The 20,337-nt window shown below is 42.5% G+C and overlaps 1 pseudogene; it reads right to left on the bottom strand.

The window, feature by feature from the left end:
• Nucleotides 1-12,438: 12,438 nt before the first annotated feature.
• Nucleotides 12,439-15,430, bottom strand: LOC149101906 (uncharacterized; annotated as a pseudogene).
• Nucleotides 15,431-20,337: the final 4,907 nt, after the last annotated feature.

Genomic DNA, 20,337 nt, shown 5'->3' with positions numbered 1-20,337 from the left:
ACTCATCAATTCTGGAGATCAAGCGGATTTAAAAAAGCTGAAGTCCCTTCAATCTATTCTACGAGACAAGCTTGCTGAAATCAAGGGTCTGGATTGTGAAATCCCTGATGAAACAAAAGAGGAATCTATCCACCAAAAAGTAGCTGACAGCTGCGAATTCGCCTTGTCTGTTTATGAGTGCATTGCAGATATCGAGGCTGTGTGCTCCGCAAGAGTAAAAAGTGGGAAAGAAACTCAACCCTCTGGTGCTGGATCCATTCCAAGTCAACTAGTCACTCCAGCTATTGGCAGTGTTCCCACAAAGCTTCCGAAATTGGAATTAAAAAAGTTTTATGGCAATCCGGTGGAATGGGCGCCATTCTGGGATTCGTTTAATTCAGCAGTTCATCAGAACTCAAGCATAAGCAATGTGAATAAGTTCAACTACTTGAAATCTTTGATTCAAGGCCAAGCAGCGAACACAATAAGTGGATTTTCTCTCACAGGAGATAAATTATAAGGAGGCGGTCCGTTTGCTGGAAGAAAGGTATGGAAATAAGCAACTTGTTATCTCTGCCCACATGGAAGCCTTGTTAAAATTGCCTGCGGCAACTTCAATTAGTGAAATGAAGAAGCTACGAGATATCTATGACAAGCTCGAGTCGCATGTTCGAAGCCTTCAAAACATTGGAATTGGAGCAGAAACGTATGGGAGTTTTCTTTCTCCGGTTATCATGTCAAAGATCCCAGAGGATTTGCAGGTAACGATAACAAGAAATCTCACATCCAAAGAGTGGAATCTACAGCCAATGTTGGAGATCTTTCGTAAGGAATTACAACTTCGTGAAAAATGCCAGTTTCATCCAGGATCTGTCAACACTAAAGAGCCTCGTGCTCTAAATCCACCTGTGCGAGGAGGGCCGTTTGATTCACCACCAACAACATCTGCTCTGTTCACGAATGGCAACACGCAGTCACAACAGGGTCCTTGGTGCACATACTGTAGAGGTCAGCATCCCTCGTCGAATTGCACTGTTGTCACGAACGTTGCAGCCCAAAAGCAATTTATTCGGCAAAAGGGAAAATGTTTCAAATGTCTGCGGTCAGGGCACTTGGCGAGTCATTGCAGCAGTGACAAAAACTGTCATTTATGCGGACTTAGGGGTCATCACCCCTCTATATGTGAAGCTCAAAAATCGGCTGGTGGCAATTCGAAATAGAACACCAGTGGAGGAGGAAATCAAGGAATTCAGAATTCATCTGTGCAAGCTCCAACTACAGGCATGTTCATCATGAAGAACAGCATTCTCCTTCAAACTGCGAGAGCGAATATCTTCAACCCAGCTGGTCATGACGTCACCGTTAACGCAAGATCGATCTTTGACAGTGGTAGTCAGAGAAGTTACATAACAGAGGGTCTACAGAAAGCTCTACATCTTCCAGTCTCTGGACGAGACAGTCTGATGATTAAGACGTTTGGAGAATCCACGCCTAAGCTAAGGCATTGTGACATAGCTCAACTGGCAGTGGGAACGACAGATGGCATGACCATTTATGTTACTGTGTATGTGGTCCCACTCATATGTACCCCAGTGAGTAATCAGATGATTGAGTTCACGCAAGCAAGTTATCCCCACCTGCAGTGCTTGGAGTTGGCCGACAACACGCAGGGCACTGACGAATTGAACATCGACCTCTTAATTGGAGCAGATTTCTACTGGCATTTCGTCAACGGAATTACCATTCGTGGCCCAGAACCAGGACCTGTAGCACTATCCACTAGACTCGGTTATATTTTATCTGGCCCAGTGAACATTCCAGTTCCTTGTCAAGAGGATTCCAGAGTTAATCTGACAGAAACGCATGTACTTGAAATCTCTGCCAGTGTGTGTGATGAGGAGATCTCACTCGATCACCAGGTGAAACAATTCTGGGACCTCGAAACACTAGGAATCAAGGAGAACAAACCAACGGTCTATGAGAAGTTCATCACAGACATCAGACACGATGGAGAAAGATACGAAGTAGAGCTGCCATTCAAGGAATTCCATCCTGTTCTACCGGACAACTATCAACTGAGCAAACGAAGATTAGGATCCCTCTTACAGAGGCTCAAGTCAAAGCCGCAAGTCCTCGAACATTACGACGAAATAATTTGTGATCAACTAAGGAACAATATCATTGAAGCCGTCACTTCAGAAAGGGAACCAGATGCAGGGAGAGTACATTACCTGCCTCACAGAAAAGTAATCAGAATGGAAAAGGAGACCACCAAGATCCGCGTTGTTTGACGCCTCCACGAAGCGAAATGGGCTGAGCCTAAACGATTGCCTCTACTCAGGACCACCCCTCAATCCTTTGATCTTTGAAGTCCTAGCCAGATTTCAAGCTCACAAGGTTGCACTTACCGCCGATATAGAGAAGGCCTTCTTGAATGTTGGAATCGCCCCAGAGCACCGCAACTATCTCTGGTTCCTGTGGATTGATGATATCCTAAAGGATAACCCTCAGCTGGTTGTGATGCGCTTCGCAAGAGTAGTTTTTGGAGTGAATTCAAGCCCTTTTCTCCTCAACGTGACAATACGTCACCATCTGAGTTTTTATGCCTCTAGCGATCCAGACTTCGTGGAAGATGTCCTGCGGTCTCTCTACGTAGACAACTTGGCATCATCTCGCCCAAATGGAGCCTCTGCTTACGAATTCTACCTGAAGCTCAAGTCCAGATTTAAGGAAGGAGGATTCAACATGCGCAAATGGTTAACCAACAATCAGGACTTAGCATCGAGGATACAGTGTGAAGGTCAATCAGAGCTACACCCCGCTATTGAACTACAACAAGATGATCAAACCTTCTCAAAGTCACAGTTTCATCGCCAGACAAGTGAAGAGCTTCCGAAGGTGCTTGGGACAGCCTGGGATACAGAAAAGGATCACCTTGTGTTTTCATTTGAAGGACTCACCATCTACCTTGAAGAACAGATTGTCACCAAGCGAGTCGTCCTCAGCTCAATAGCAAAGATTTTTGACCCCCTCGGAATCCTTTCCCCAATCTTAACAGCACTCAAGATTATGTTTCAAAGCCTATGCAAACTACAAGTGGACTGGGAGTCCCCCTTGGATGAAAACACCGCTAGTCATGGAAAGCTCTCCTTAAAGACATGCAAAGAGTGTCAAGGATCTCGATCGAAAGGTGTTACCTCTCTAAACTGAACTGTATCGAAGAATGCACAATTGACCTTCACGGATTTGGGGATGGATCAGACAAAGCATATGGTGCCATTGTCTGCTAGAGAATTGTATCAGGAAGCTCAGTTGAATGCAAAATCGTTGCCTCAAGGACAAGAGTAGCCCCCATCACCGGAGCAACCACGCCTCGAGTGGAACTCTTGTCAGCGCTAGTGCTTGCAAGTTTAATAAAGAGTGTTTATCAAGCTCTTCAGCCAACTCTCAAGATAAGCAAGACGTATTGCTGGTTGGATTCAGAAATAGCGCTTTGGTGGATCGCTGGGACGGGAAAGGAATTCAAGACCTTCGTCCAAAACAGAGTCAGAGAAATTCGAGAGTTAGCTTCCCCAGAAACGTGGAGACACGTTCCCTCTCTTCAGAATCCTGCTGACATTGCCTCTCGTGGATGCAAGGCATCTGAACTAAAGGACAAGAAATGGTGGGAAGGCCCAGACTTTCTAAAGAAAGAGGAAGCATCCAGGCCGAAGCGAAAGAACTTTGGCTCGTTAAACATGGAGTCGAGTGATCTCAGTGAAGTTAAGAAAATAAATGAAGTAACGACCAATGTTGCTGCCGCCTCAGTGGAATGACTGGAAAACGTAATACGCCCTCAAGATCACAGTGGTTTCTTCAAGCTCGTTCGGATAACGTGTTACGTACTGCGTTTCATAAAAAGAGCTTGACGGCAGCAACTTCAACCGCAAGGGTGTTCTTTGGATGTCGAACTACACGAATTGGAAGCTGAAAACCTGTGGATATGGCATATTCAGAAGCTAGTGAAGGCAGAGGACAAGTTTGACCAGATACAAGTATCATTGGGTCTATTCGAAGATGATAAAGGAGTTCTCAGATGTGGAGGAAGGCTTCAGAATGCCCCCTAGCCATATGCAGGGCAATTCCCTGCAATTCTACCTAGGAAGTATCACGTGACCGAGTTAATAATCAACCGTCATCACAGCAACGTAATGCATAATGGCGTGAAGGACACTCTGACCGACCTACATTCAAAATTTTGGACAATCAAGGGCCGACAAGCAGTTTGGGACGTAATCTCCCGATGTGCAACTTGTAAGAAGCTCGAGGGGCTGGCATACAGTGCACCTCCCCAACCACCCCTTCCAGACTTCAGAGTCTCCGACGACTTTGCCTTTGGTAGGATCGGAGTTGACTTTGCCGGACCGGTATATGTAAGGGATGTCTACTCAAGAAGCAAAAGAAGTAACAAGGCGTACATCGCAATTTTCACTTGCACGTCATCTCGCGTGATTCACCTTGAGATCGTGCCAGATCTGTCAACATCTTCATTCGTGAGATGCTTCAAGCGGTTCCTTTTCAGAAGGGGACTGCCACAGTTCGTCATCTCAGATAATGGAAAAACCTTCAAGGGTTCAAGTTTGAAAACCTTTCTCATGGAAAATGGCGTAACTTGGAAGTTTAACGTCCTACGTGCCCCATGGTGGGGCGGGTTCTTTGAGTGTATGGTACGTTCTGTCAAACGTTGCCTCAAGAAGACGTTCGGGGCGTCGCGACTTGACTACGAAGAATTTGAGACATTGGTAGAAGTCGAGGGTATTCTCAATTCCTGGCCGCTGACCTACGTCACTGAAGACTTCGAAGAACCACTCACACCGTCTTCGCTATGCATTGGACGTAGACTACTCAGTCCGACACAAAACCCTCAAGTCGTCAGAGCACAGGGTAATTTGGCAACGTTGTCAAGGTGCCAAAGGTACCTGGACACGGTTTTGAAACACTTCTGGAATCGTTGGCGCAAGGAATACCTCACAGAGCTTCAAGAACACCATCGTGGTAAGAAGACACCTCAAGTACGAGTTATAAAGAAGGGTGATGTCGTCTGTGTGCATGAAGAATTCACACCTTGCCAAAGTTGGAAGATTGGCCTCGTTCAAGGTTTAATTATCGGAAGAGATCAAGTTGTTCGAGCCACCGTAGTTTGAGTACTCTCTCGTGGACGAGGAATAGATATCAAGCGGCCTGTTCAAAAATTGTATCCGGTTGAAGTCCCAAAGGACTCTGGTCACGATGTATCTGACAGATAGAATGCTAGAGCAAATACAGAGGGACCTGCTATCAGATTCGTTCCTAACGATGAAGAATAAGTCGTGAGAAGTTCTTAAATCGGACGCTGTCGAACATTGATAAACGAATCTCTTAGGACTGACCCTTTGATTGACTAGGTCAATCAAGGGGGGGTGTGTTATAAATGATCTCATTGCGTGAGCTCTTAAATCGAATGACGTGACTCTTGAACTTGTTTTCTCTATAGGATAGCATTTAAAAATAGATTCATTGACACTCGTAGCGATAAAGTCATTAAGGAAAAATGTTGTAACTCGGTATTCACTCAAGTTGTTCGGGATTCTTTGCTCAGATTTTTTCTCGATTCGGAACGCGTCGTGTGTCTACTCAATGTACCAGGGTTATTAAAGGATTTTGCTCAAGAATTTTGGTCGTGGAATTTGTTTAAGGAATTAATTCACTCTGACATTTTAATTGTAATCATAAGCTAATGTATAATCACGTTTTAATATTAAAACTGTTGCAATATATCCTACAACAATCATTTCTATGTGTTTTAGCGGTTCGCTAACAATCAGCAATTGTTTTCTGTTATCCACCCCTTTGCACCATAGATCAAAAAGCAAAATACTTTGCCAAAAATGTGCATGCACCCTCCTTCCTCCACCCCACCCCCACCCCCTCTGTTTTCATCTTATAATGAGGCAAAAACCCTGTGTTATAAACAAAAACCCCTATTTTATTTTTTAATTTGTATTTATTTTAATTTTTTTACTTTGACAAAAATGCATGTGTACCCTCTTTCCTCGCCCCACCCAGAGGTGGTAGTGTTGTGTGACATTCCAGAAAACGGTTGTCACGTCACATGTGCCAAAAACCCTGCGGTGCCAACATTGTACAATTTTAATTTTTGTTTCAGTTTAATTAATTAATTTATTTTTTTGTTTTTTTTATATTTTTTAATCTGAAGTCCAGAGTCCAGGGTCCAGGGTCCAGTCCAGGTTTTAGACTATGCCATCACAGTCCTATTGTTATGCAGAAAGTTGATTCCACTGCGGTGTCTCCCTTGGTGTGATAGTCTCATCGGGGGGGGGGGCACTACCTATAAATGGGCTAATGGGGATGTGCCGCTTGATGGGATCGCATTTTCACGACTGGACTGACTATAATGGGTCGCCTCTTCAAGCATTTGTTATAGGGTGACTAGAATGGGGTCACACTTTTCTGAGATTTTGAGAGTAAGAAAATTCTGGCAAGTTGTGATTTATTAAACATTAACCAGTTGCACAATAGTCCAGAACAAAGTCCACATTTGTGTTTCGGTATATAATTGCTATTCTGCATCCATCGAAGTTAAGATAACTTGGATCTTCTTTTGCTGTAGTAAGTGTTTGATTTCCTTTGCTTGTGTCACCGATGCCAGTCCACGGAGCACGTGCTTAAAAATTACCCAAAGCAGCACCAAACTGGGCCCCCCCTCCCCAACAAGGCCCTGGGACCCGGGGTGAACAACATGAGGACATGGATGCTGCTACATCCCCTGACCTCTTCACCCAGCCAGAGCGACCATCTTATGCCTCTGCTACTGCTGCGGGAGCACAGAATCTGCTGAAAAAGTGTGAAACTGAACAGGAAATTCACAAATGGTGCGCTCAACTCGAGCGAGAGGAGGAAAAAGCCATCATGGCGCTGAGGGCCAGTAGGGGCCGCAAACACGACATACCTACCCCCTCTCAGAGGGATGACGAACAGGGAGGCCCCCATAAAAAATCTATGACCCCTGGAACATCAACTGACAGCGAGAGCGAGCAAGACACCATAGGAAACAACTCCACTGAATCTGCCAGCTCCACTCCCACTGAACAGCATTCATTTCTCCCTCCGGCCGGCCTCCGCCACTTTATGACGGCAACAGATAAATCAGGAAGTCCACGAACCCTACTGATGAAAGCAGTGCCCGGTGATTTATACTACCGATGTCGGGGATATTACCTGCACCATAAACACGGTGATTTTAATGCTGAAAAAGCCAGGAAAGTCAGCGCTAGGAACTCTAAGGAAAACACAACATGGGCTGCCCTCAAGGGCACTGTCAAGCAAGACGCCTTTCCTCTGTCGGAAACAGGATAATACCATAGATATCAATTAGTGATTGTGAAATGTTTGTCTGGAAATCTTTGTTGTTCTTATGTCTAGAAGATTCCTATCTAACCAATCAGCGTACTTTAACTGAGGTGTGCCTCGAAGATAAGAAACAATTGTTTGTGATTTAATTAGCTTTTGAGTCGAAGGAATCTGTCAGTCAGTCGAGTCAAAGAGTTGTGAAATCTAGCGAGAATCGAACACGAGAAGAATAAAATCTTGTGAAGACAAGACAGTGTGGGCTATCCTTTTCTAATTCCCCACACCTCGATATCCAGAAAACGCACGCGATCTTCACCTCCGACTAACTTCTCTAACATTCATATTGTACACTTATATTTTTTTCTCCCTCATGGCGGTGCCTATTTGTACCATTAACGTTAACGACATCGCGGAAGGGCCAAGTCGTACTAGAGGACAAAACTGTTTACTTATGTCAAAAATCCGTCATCGCAATGAAAAACCAAGTGCGACCGGTTTGTTTCCCAAAGGACAAAATTTGGTCACACACGGACAAACTTCAAAGATGCCGTCGACTACCTCTGGAGCTGGCCAAATTGAGACAAATCTTGGAAAACAAAAGCAAGGGTGTTTTGATTCGGAAATGATTTGACAGGTGATATGTAGCACAGTCTATGCGATAGACTTCGCGGTAAAATTAATCACGTGCTCATTTTGCAACATCAATCCAGGCACGTGCGACCAATTTTTTCCGTACAAATTTCCACAATATGCACCAGGGTGGATCTATCCTTTGCCAGGCCCTTACATGTTTAATGATCGAGGAAATCCCAGCCCATCTCCTTCAATCACAAGCACTGACTCATTGCCAGAATCCCTTCAGTTCAGCGAAGACAGCTCAATGCCGGCATCAACCCCAACTTCTTCGCGCCGCACATCTTTGTCAGCTGCTCACAGCATGGCGTGGTGTTTGTTCACAGATTTTGTTCTCAAGTCCGACTGAAGCTTTTCAGACAAATTTTTTGTCACTGGCGGACTTCAAGTCGGATTTGTCCAGAACAAATCTGAAATTTCCCTCCAGTGCGACTTTGCCCAAACTTCCCAAACGCGAAAAAGTATTTAAGAAATTACTTCATCAGCATTTTGACATCTATCTCCTCCAGGACACACATTTACCGGATGTCACGCAATGTGAGCTTTGGGAGAAACAATGGGGCGGTCACACACTTTGGTCTCACAGTACAAACAGATCGAATGGGGTGGGCTTACTTCTCAATCCCGGGAGCTCGACTGAAATTGTTAGCCATAATATAGACACGGACGGCCGTGTCGTAGTTGTCAAACTAAAACAAAGTGACCGAGTCTTTCAAATTATCAATGTTTACGCTCCAAACAAACATTCCGATCGCGAGATATTTTTCAGCACTTTGTGGCGTCTTGTGTTTCGTAATGTTGACACGATTATGACCGGCGCTTTCAATTGCCTCCCAGATGTCCTTCTGGATAAATGGGGAGGTGATGACACCTTTGGAGATGACGGAATCACGCATTTGCATGCCTTTGCAGATTCACTTTCTCTAGAGGATGTCTTCCAAGTGAAAAATCCGGTTAAAACTCTTCACTTGGTCGGTTGCTGTTTGGACCGCTTTTATACCCCGATAGCGTGGAGATCACAAGTGCGTAACCACACTTGCGACCCCTTTTCGTATTCTGACCACCATATGGTGTCTATTAAAATACAACTCGGGCATTAAAATAGACCATTTCAAGGTTACCAAAGCCATTTTGCCGGGGGTGCAAAACTACTGGGGCGAGCACGCAGCCAAGCCTGAAATTGCAAATGGCGTAGAAGAATAGCTGAAGTGCTTCGCTATTCTTTCTGCAGAAAAAAAGACTACAGTATCTCTTGATATGAGAAATATCTTGCCGAAACTTTGATTTTTAATTTGCACCACTTCAGCTCTGGTGTAATTGGCGAAATATTCTTTTTAGATGCCTCGACAAGCAGAAGAAGTTCTGCAATATGACGACTTCCTCGGCTGGACTGTGTTGTCGCTCAAGGATTTTCTCTCCCTCAGAGGACTGAAGCAAACTGGCCGTAAGTCTGAGCTTGTTGCTAGAGCATTTGGAGTTTATGAACTTAATGCACCCATAAAGTTCACTCAAGGAAAAATCTACTGTCAGATCAAAGAAGAATATACACGAAGGTTGAAGTCAAATGAAATAAAGAGCAACCCCAATAACATACCGCATGACGCCTGGATTGATGACGTAAAAAAGTGGCCAGAAATAGATGACGGTAAACTGTTCAGCTACATTTTGCGAACAAAAGCTGTTGATGTGGAATACATCGGAAAGTACAAGGATCAGAAAGCCTACTCATATTGGATGAGTGGTTTTGTTGACACTGTGTTGTTTACAACATGCCCTGTAGACAGCAAACAAATGTTTCTTGAGGGGTGTGTTTCTCCCTCCCAGAAGCTTTGTGATGACCCACACAAAGTATGGATTTGTTTGGAAGGCATGAAAAACGACTGCAGAATTATCACTTCATGGTGTACATGCACTGCTGGTACTGCAGAAGTCTGCAATCATGTTATTGCTTTGATGTACAAAGTGAACTTTGCTTATAAGAAAGCATACATCTCTCCAGCTTGCACAAGTGTTCTGCAGGGATGGAACAGAGGTACAAAGAAAGATGTGCAGCCAAGCCAGATCAAGAACCTTGTCTTTTGCAAAGACAAGAAAACTCACAAGAACAATGCAAGAGATCAAGAGGCGAGTTTAAAGTTAAAGAACCAGTTTGACCCAAGGAAACCTCAAGATAGACAGTTGACCAATGAAAGAGTGTCAGCCTTGGTCACTAGCGTTATGGAAAATATTCCATCAGCATGTGTGCTCTATTCCATAGAGCACACAAAAGATGATGGTCTTCCTGAACCTCTCCCTCAGAAAGCCCTAACCTTTATGGCATCTGAGGAAATGAAAGGCAAGCCACTAGAGCAGACAGCTCCACTATTTCTCAAAGACTGCCAAATGACAAAAGACCAAGTTGCAAGAGTGGAAGTTGAAACCCGTGGCCAGAGCACAAATGAACTGTGGTATCAGCAGAGGATTGGAAGAGTAACAGCTTCCAATTTCCACATATTCTACACAAAGACACAAACCATTCTCAACCGGAAAGGCCACAGTGACAAGAAACCGGTTTACAGTTCACTTGTGTCAAGCCTGTTGAACAAAAATGATGTCTCTCACCTGACTCAGATCAACTGGGGAAATGCCCACGAGAAGGATGCAATCAAATCCTTTATGTCTGATGTTGCTTCACAACATGATGGTGGACTGCAGGGCTTTAAACAGTGTCGATTGTTTATAAAGCCTGACTACCCCTACCTCGCTGCTTCACCGGAAGGCTTGTTTTACCGCAGATGCCATGGCCTTTCAATTATTGAAGCAAAGTGCCCTTACTCAGTGAGAAATGACAACCTTCATGTCAAGGAAACATATGACCGTGTTGACTTCCTTGAAGATTTTAATGGTAAACCTCGCCTGAAATTTCACTGTTTGGACACAGGGTGGCCCTCTTTTCTATGAACGAGTGGAACTTGACATTGAATTTTGTCTGAATGTTGTCAGCAATACTACACTGTTTTACAAGTCATTTGTATTGCCATGTCTGCTGGGGTACAGGGACATTTTTGAGTGCCCGAAGTGCAGTAAAGTAATTTTGGAGGAGGATGAAATCAGTGATTCTGCAAAGGAGAACAGCATCTTCTGTGACAGCTGCAGTACATGGTGGCACTTGCCATGTGCTGACCTCACCATGAGTGCTGCAAATGCATTGGATTCTTGGGTGTGCCAGTGCTGTCTGACAGATGCAGCAAACATCAATGACACTGACACTGAAGATGAACTTAAATTTAATTTTGCTCAGGAATCAGAGCAAGGTGCTGCATCTGATGCCATGAATTATGTTTGCCCTGTTTGTTCAATGAAGAGCATCCCTGTTAATGGAGAGCATGTATGTACAATCTGCAAACAAGCTGTCCATGCTTGGTGTAGCAACCATGAAAATATTACAAGCTCTGCAGATCTCATTTGTGATTACTGCAGTGAAGATTAACCATAAAAGGCTTAACATTGTTTAACATTGACTCACAAATTCTCCTAACTGATCTGTCCAGCTTTTCTGTAATAGGAGCATTTGTTTAAGTTACAATGAAAAAACTCTAATTTCTCTGATGAAATTTTTTTTGCCTAAATTTTGATAATTGTAAAAATAGTTGGTGTTTATGTATATAAGGGATGAAAAAATGAAACAGATTGTTTGGATAAAAGCTTTGCATAGTTATGCAAAAGCATAAAATTTAAAATGCAAGAAAAGTTAATAGGCCACTAGTTGGTCAATAATGCACTTTTTGTACCAAATTGCCCCACATTACTTGATCTGACTTTCTTGAGAAAATAAGAATTCAGAGTTAGCTGAGTCTTTCCTTAATTTTGTTGAGTTTAATAAATTTATTTATTAAGGTGGGGGTAAACATGAATTTGAGTGAATTTTTAAGAGGTTTCAACATGGGATAGAAGAAAGAAAATATTTTTTGGAACACCACCAGACAGTTGACCCCCATGCAAGAGCACCCCAGGTTGTCAGGACTGTTTGGGTGTCCATCTACTAATTTTTAATTTCAAATTCTAATTTAAAAATCACATTAAATCTTTAATATTTCTTATTTCTCCAAATTTTACTAATCCTTTGAGGAAAACTATCTCTTCCCAGACATCCCCAAAATCACCCAAAAATTTACAAAACACCGCTAAGCATAGCTTTGTGAGAAGAGCTGAGGGTTTTGGGAATTATTGAAACAGGAGAAAAGTGGTGGAAAAACGGGCTTCAGGTGTGTTCCCGCCTTAATCCATGGCTACTAAATCTTTTAATGGTTGAAATGTTCTCCTCGTGATCAAATCTATACACATTTCCTGAAAAAAAAATTACATATAGCTACCTTCCAAAGTAGCTTAGGTACTAGGCTGTGCCCTGTTATGAGTCCAGTTAGTACAGGGCGGGGGGGGGGGAGGAATTGTGGCGGTGCTATCATGCCTGCCTAACCCTGTTTATCCACACATACAAATAATATTATTAGACACAGAGGGGTGGGAGAAAATTACATAATGTGCAGCAGACACGAACAATGTCATCAGCCAGGGGAAGCAGAGTGATAGGCAATTCATTCTTTCAGAGAAGAAAAACTTTAAGCCGTCCGATGGCTTGCTCCACATAGATCCGGACATTTGCAATGTTCAATGTTTCTTTAACATCCCTTAGTAACAGCTGCATAGATGATGCACAGCTAGGTGGTATGCATAGTGTTGCCATGTGCATCATCAAGTCTTCTCTGATCTTAAACCCTCTGTCTGCCATGACTTCATCATAGGGTTCAATCATGTTCAAAAATCCACTGTTTCTCACCACAAAAATATCAGATGCCCTTCCTCCATAACATGGTGAAACATGAAATAGCTCCATTTGGAGTAATTGCAACACGCACTTTGAATGTGTAGTGATGTTTATATTCACTCCATAGGGTTGCTGCCAAATCAAGTCCACTAGGGGTTTCTGTGAAGCACTCGAAGCAGTCAATAATGCATCTTACTTTGGGGTACAGCGTCCTAAAACATAACGGGAGAGTTTTCTTGACCTGTTGACGACTACGCCACACGATTAACACTGACAGTTCCTTAGACATGAGCTTAACCCATGTAATGAAAATACTGCTGACAGTGGTAGCTGACACATGGAGCCTAAATCCCAAATCAGTAGTCAAAAGAGCTAGTCTTAGTTTCATTAAAGTCAGTAGAAATTCTTGCTGCAGTGTGAGCTTTCTTTCAGGTCCTGGTCGTCCTTTAGTAAAACCTGTTGCCAACTCCAAAGGAGGAGGCTGAGGTGTCTCTTTAGTTGTCTGTTTTTCTCCCCTCCAATACTACATTGACCAAGCCTTTTCACTTAAATAATCAAATAGGAACTTAAATGTTTCAGTAGACGGCAAACCTGTGTAAACGTTCACTTCCAATTCTCTGGTTAGCTGTTCAAACTGCATAGGAACTGAAACAGAGTAGTCCACCTCAGTTTCCAAATCTTCATTATCGTCACTTGAGCTCTCATCATCATCTTTGGAGCTGCCGCTGAAAGGCAAGTACCTTGAAGCACCAGCTTCTTGTAACTTGTTTGCTTTCCTTTTCTTGGGCGACCTCTTTTGTAGATAATCGGAAACAGTCAAAAAAAAACGATGGAAAGTCAGTTTCAGGGTTTCCGGGGGTTCTCCTCCCCAAAGGAAAATGATTTGAACAGACAAAAGTCCCACTAGCGCCAGGCGGTGGGTTGAAAACATCACCTTGTGTCTTCGCTACTTGCTTGCGCCATTTTTCGGCAAGTTTAGGGTCAACTGGCCACTTGTGATAAGTCAATTTCTGCACATGCGATCTAACATAAGCGAGTTCTGGATATCTTTTATCATTATCACAAAATCCCCCTGCACAACGAGCGTGGCTTGGCGTAACAACAGATTAGTCGGCCGTGTCGCCATTAGCATTTTCAGGCTTGGCCGCGCGCTCGCCCCAATAGTTTTGCACCCCCGGCAAAATGGCGTCGGTAACCTTGAAATGGTCTATCCCTGTGGGTGAGGTGTCTGGAAATTTAACATGCGGCTATTAAAATCAGAAGATTTCTGTGCTGAAGTGAATAATTTCTGACCACAATGGCAATTAAGAAAACCCGTATTCACACACCCTAGGGTTTGGTGGGATGCGGGCAAACTTCAACTTAAAGAAATTGCCATTGCCCACAGCATGGCTGCCGGAAACACTCGAAAGCAAGAGCGTGCCGCTCTCGAAAGGGAATTTTGCAACCTTCAATCACGCGCAGATCTGAACAACGGAGATCATCGCTCCCGGTTGCTTGAGATCAAAGACCTTTTACGAGCAATGGACGATGAAGCGATTGAAGGCTGCATACTCCGTAGTAAAGAACAGTGGACTGAGCTCGGGGAAAAACCAATGCGGTATTTCTACCAGCTCGAGAACTCGCGCCAGTCACGCAATGCTATCCACGCATTATGCGCGGACAATAACACTACGGTTAAAACCTCCCAGGGCATTCTTTAGGAATGCCATGCCTTTTATAATACTTTTTTCACTGAGGGACCTGTTGACCGCAGAGCCAAGACTGGCTTTTAGAATAGCTTGATTCCACTATGTCATCCGAAGATCAGAAACTTTGCGAGGGCAAGCTGACTTTTTCAGAATGTCATGCCACTTTGTCACAAATGGAATAGGGTAAATAGCCAAGAACTGACGGTTTTCCAACCGAATTCTATTCCCATTTTTGGGGCCTCCTTGGTCATGATTTTTGACTAAGGCATTCAAACAGAGTACGAACTGTTCTTTGGTATGACGATGAATAAAATGCAATGTCTTATGTCTGCTAGGAATACAGCTCATTGAGTTTGTTGCTTTTTTTAAAGATAGCTTTGAAGTTACTAAACCATTGTTCGCAAAACTAGATTGGACAAAGGTTGTGTCGCTTGAACATTTTGTTTAACTTCTTCGGATAGCATCAGAATTTTAGCGTTTAATTTACGAAGACTTAATTACATTTAAGAAAAGGGCCTACCAAAACACAACACACAAATGTGTCATAAAATTTTGCACAAGTGTTTTGAAAGTACTGTTGAAACAGTTGTATTAACTAAGTACTGATAAAAAGGTATTGCCGGCAGTATTTTTACTGAGAGTACGAATCTTTTGATCTGTAAGTTCAATATAATTATTATTAAAGTTGTTTTTATCCATTGAAGAAACTCTATTGTAATGTTCTCGTTAAAGAAGAATGTTTGCATTTCAACTATTTATGACAGTATAAAGTAGTTACCAAATGTACCAAAATGTGTATAATGTTTTAAAAGTACCACTGAAACAGTTGTATTATTAGCACAGATAAAACGGTACTGCTGGTATTTTCATTACGATTATGAACTTTCTGATCTGAAAGTTCTATAAATTGCTTTTATCCACATCAAAAATGCTATTATAATGTCAGTGCTAGTGTAATGTTACCATTAAAGAACGTTTGCATTTCAACTATTTATGATGGTATGTTTGCAAATGTGTATGGTAAGCAAATGTACCAGAATGTTTAAAGTGTAGTTGTAAAGTAAAGTGTTCTTCATTCAGTTTATTAAATGTGTCAATTCATTTTAGAAAGACTTAGTTAAAAGGATTTATACGGTAGACGCAAAAACAAATGGTGACTAAGTTGGGGTCGTGAAAATTACATTTACCCAAAAGTGACTAAGATGGGGTCTATAATTGGCCATAGAATATGACTATAATGGAGTAGGGGTTCTGAGAGGCCAGCGGCACATAGCCAACAAAGATTGACCCAAGTACCCCACCCCCCGGGAATCTCATAACACCTCAATGCTGCCGAATTATATTTTTTCTGTTTCTCGAAAGTAAGAAATAGGCGAGTTGTACGTGCATTTCGAGTTCCAGGTCGGCAGCCCCTGGACCAAATTGGCTGAAATTTGGAGAGAATGTTGTCAGAACGTTTGCCGACAAAACCGTGTCTGCAAATTTTGATTATTCTTTTCTTTAAAACGTTATGCCTCTTTTCCGCGGGCAGTCCTATTTTTTCCCTTTTCTAACTTTATCCTCTTGTAAAATAATAACAAACGCATGTCCCAAAAATCTGAGACACGGTTTTTGAGGTCAATGTGTGAAGAAATGGACGCCATGTTAGTTTTCACCGACCTAAATTTAACGGGTGTATACCTTGATTTATGGGTTTGTGAAGCTTTGTAAACATATTCACATTTTCAAAACACGGCCAGTTTTTACCGTTTTAAACAGGTCGGGTCACAATCTGTAGTTATTGAGCTTCCAATAAATATATGGTTTATATCGGTTCTTGTTAAAACCACGAACGCTAGAGTGGACTGCACGCCAATGGTCAAATGGGTTATACTGATACCTTAACATAATTGAGACACCATGGAAACAAAGAAGGCATGCAGCAGCGCAAAAGGCATCATCACTAAGAAGATTAAGGAGATTTCCAGTCTAATGACTGAGGAAAGCAATGCAGATGAAGTAATAAAAAAGTCAGCTGAACGAGAGCAAGCATTTAAGAAATTTCAAGAGGCGCACGGGGCGTTTCATAATCAATTAGAAGATCCAGAGCCAATCGGAGAATCCGGAAATTATTACGAATCAGTTCTCAATGAAGTAGAACAGCTTCAAGAAAACGTAGACGTTTTGCTAGCTAGGGTGGAAGCTTCAAGGTTACTAAGATCTTATGAGATAAATCCCGAAGACAGTATTTCAAACGCTAGTTTAAGGACTGTCATGTCACACTCGTCACGATCACCACGCTCTTCGCGTTTGTCACCTATGTCACATAATTCTCCTGCTAGCACCAGGGCAAGAGCGGCAGCAAAAACGGCTATTTTAAAAGCTGAAGTCGCAACGCTTAGGAGGCTGCATGAGATTGAAGAATGAGAAATGACATTACGCCAATGCAAAACTCAATTAAAACTTAAAGCTGAAATCTCAAAGGCCGAGGCCGAAGAACTGGTTTATGAGCATGCCGAGAGTGAGACCACCGCAAAGTTACTTCCAGAAAACGAGCAAAATAAGAAAAGCGTTTCATTCCTGCAACCCTTGGCAACACCATATGAACACCGTCAACTAATCCTTTGTCCAAATTTCCTAGTACCTCATCGGTAAACTGAGTCAAAGCTAGACTGATAGATCTTCCACGTCTGAAACCAAATTGGTTAACAAAACAAAGGTTATTGGAAGCAAGGTAGCCATAAAGTTGAGAATGTACAGCTTTCTCGATCACTTTGCTGACAGTGGGAAGGATAGAAATCAGGCAGTAGTTATCTTTATCACTTCTGTCACCTTGCTTAAAGAGCGCAGTTACTTTAGCACATTTCCATGAAGATGGGAATCGGCCACTTTCCAGGGACAGGTTTATGATATATCGTAGTGAACGAGCGAGTACACTTGCTGAATCTCTGAGCAGGCGAGCACTGATGTTATCCAGTCCATTGGCCTTATTGATCTTCAGCTGACTCAACTGCTCTTCAACAAAGGATATTATTACGGGCTGGAGAGAAAACTTTGAGCTGCATGCAAAGCACTGATCCAGCAAAACACCACTAAAGGCTTTGGCAAGCTTCTTGCCAATGCTTGAGAAATGATTAATCAAAGTTTCGGCAATGCTTGTAGGATCAGTTTGCAATTTCCCATCAGAAAAGATTGCGTTAATCTCACAGCGATTAGATGGAAGAGTTTCTTTGATCGCTTTCCACATCCTGCAACTGTCACCGTTAGCATCCTCTATAAAACGGCAATAATATTCCGATTTAAGCCTTCTCTCCTCTCGATTTGCACAGTTTTTCAGCTTTCGGTACATTTACCAGCTGTACTTGGAATTTAAAATTCGTGCCTTCTTTTTATGGTAATCACGATCACACCGTATTTCTAAAAGCTTTTTTGTAATCCGAGGAGACTGTTTTCCCTTAACTCGTTTTGTTTTCATCGGAGCATGATCGTCGGCAACGCTTTTGAAAAGGCTCTCCCAAAGGCATAAAGCATCATTAACATCATTTGCGCTCTCAATAATAGACCATGGAACGTAATTTAAGTCTTTCAGAAATGTATCGTTATCATAGTTTTTGAAACAGCGATACTCAAACACCTTGGGCAGTAGTTTTTTGACACCCCCTTTGATGGTACAAAAACAACGCTGTGGTCGCTTATGCTTGCATCAAGAACATCTGACTGCACGATCCTATGAGAGTTGTTGACAAAAATTAAGTCTATCGTGGTGCTAGAATTCTCAGTAACACGGGTAGGCTTGTTAACAATCTGTGTAAGGCTGTGATTAGATGCAAATTCTTTTAATTTATGGTGTAAATGATTTTTCTTTGAAGAGTAGTCAACATCAAAATCTCCCATTAAAACAAATCACAGTGGTCAGTATCAATCATGTTAAGAGCATCATCCAGATATGAAATAAAATCATCGATATTTTGATCTCCAGGTCTATAGCTGCAGCATATAGTCAATCGCCTACATTTAGGTCGCTTAACATCCACCCACAAGCATTCAAAACAGTTGGATGTGAGATCAGACTTAACCACAAAAGGTATGCCGTCTCGAACAAAAAATCATGCCTCCTCCACCACAACTTTTAACCAAGCTGACCCTATCCTTTCGTGCCAGCGAGAAGCCTTGCAAAGTAACTTCGCCATCCATAATATCTGGAGTTAGCCATGTTTCTGACAGAGTCAAAATGTCAATAGAATGCTTGTTCACACATTCTTTGACATAGTCAAGTTTATTCAGCAGGAGGTTAACGTTTAAATGGGCAATCCTGAAACCTCGCAACAAACGGATTTCAGACTGATCATTAAAATCTTCAGGATGTTGTAAGGTCAAATTGCTACTGCTTAAATCATTTAAGGAATTTACGCTAGGAAATAAACAAGTGAAACATCCAGTTAGAAGACTCATTTATCACAAGTGAGTGATACTCCTCAAAGCCCATGTTCATACATTTCGCGTGGTACCATTTGTTACACTCATCGCATTGAACTGCTTTTTGATTTGAGCGACATCCTTTCGAGCAGACAGCACACGGATCTTTAACAGGGCCAGGATTTGAACTCACATCACCCGACAAAAGCACCACAAGCGAAGCTGAGAGACCAACATTAGCTTAGGTACACTTCAAGTTGCACTGCTTTCGGCTGGCTATACAGATATTATTTTAAAAGTTAAACAAGTGATTTGACTGGAGGTGCTGGATTTAAGGAAAGATCTAGTGGCAGTGCTTCCACCAGGATATGGAAAATCACTAGTTTTTCACCTTTTGCTGTGATTGTTGAAGGAAAGGGATGTAATATGCACTTCTCCTAGTACAACTTGTAAGTCTGTAGTTTTAGTTGTTTCGCCCTTGAACACCTTAATGTGCAACCAAGTTTCAAGCGCAAGAGATAAAGGAGTACAAGCAGTAATTTTGGGGTGTAGTGTAGTGAGAGTGACGTTTACATCACGTGACACTGGAAACCATGTGCTAGAGAGAGTGTCAATAGAATTGTTGTGAATCAACTTCTCTTACAAAGCTACTACATTTGGCGGCGAGGACAAAAGTCAAACACAAGACAAGCTTGTCTGGAATTCTGAGCTATGGCTGTCTGTTTAAGTGGACTAACTGGTTCTGAAGCATTTAACAAAGTTGGTGAGCCTGCCACTCTTTGGCAGCCTTGGCGACTTTGGAACAATGAATTCGAACTTTTTGTGACAGCATCAGGCATCGATGACCCGAAACAGCAACGAGCCCTCCTTTTACACCTAGCAGGACCGGGCATAAGAGAAATCTTCCATACCATTCCCAGGGAAATGAAGGGCGTCACTAAAGACTACAAGAAGACGATGAAGTCACTCAACGATTATTTCAAATTAAAGAACGTTCCAAAGGCAAGACAAAACTTTCTAGGAGCAATGCCTGCACCAGGTGAGTGAATAAATAACTTTGTAACCAGATTTAGCAGCTTAGCTGAACATTGCGAGTATGGAGAAGAGAAAGACAATATGACGAGGGACCAAGTGTTAACACACATAAAGGACAAAAACTTGAAGTCTAAATTATATTGGTCCAAGAATTTAACCTTATCCAAGCTCTTAGAAGTAGTGAGCCAATATCATGATAAGGATGCCCTGATCCTTATCCAGCCCGAAGACCAAATCAAGTGAGTGGAGCTTGCTGAGGAACAAACTACTTTCCTAATGAAATTCCGAGGCAGATGTTGGAATTTTAACAAAATCGGGCACCTGGCCAAGAACTGTCGCTGCTCACGTGACCATGTTTGCGAATCCTGTGGAAGACTGGGCCATTTTGCTGTTTGTTGCCAATACCACCAA

This window comes from Orbicella faveolata, unplaced genomic scaffold (genome assembly GCF_042242905.1).
Source record: "Orbicella faveolata isolate gen_17 unplaced genomic scaffold, um_ofav_v1 contig_36, whole genome shotgun sequence".
In the NCBI taxonomy this organism is placed as follows: Eukaryota; Metazoa; Cnidaria; class Anthozoa; order Scleractinia; family Merulinidae; genus Orbicella; species Orbicella faveolata.
The sequence above is the reverse complement of the archived record's forward strand: the minus strand, read 5'-3'. Positions and strand labels throughout refer to the sequence as shown.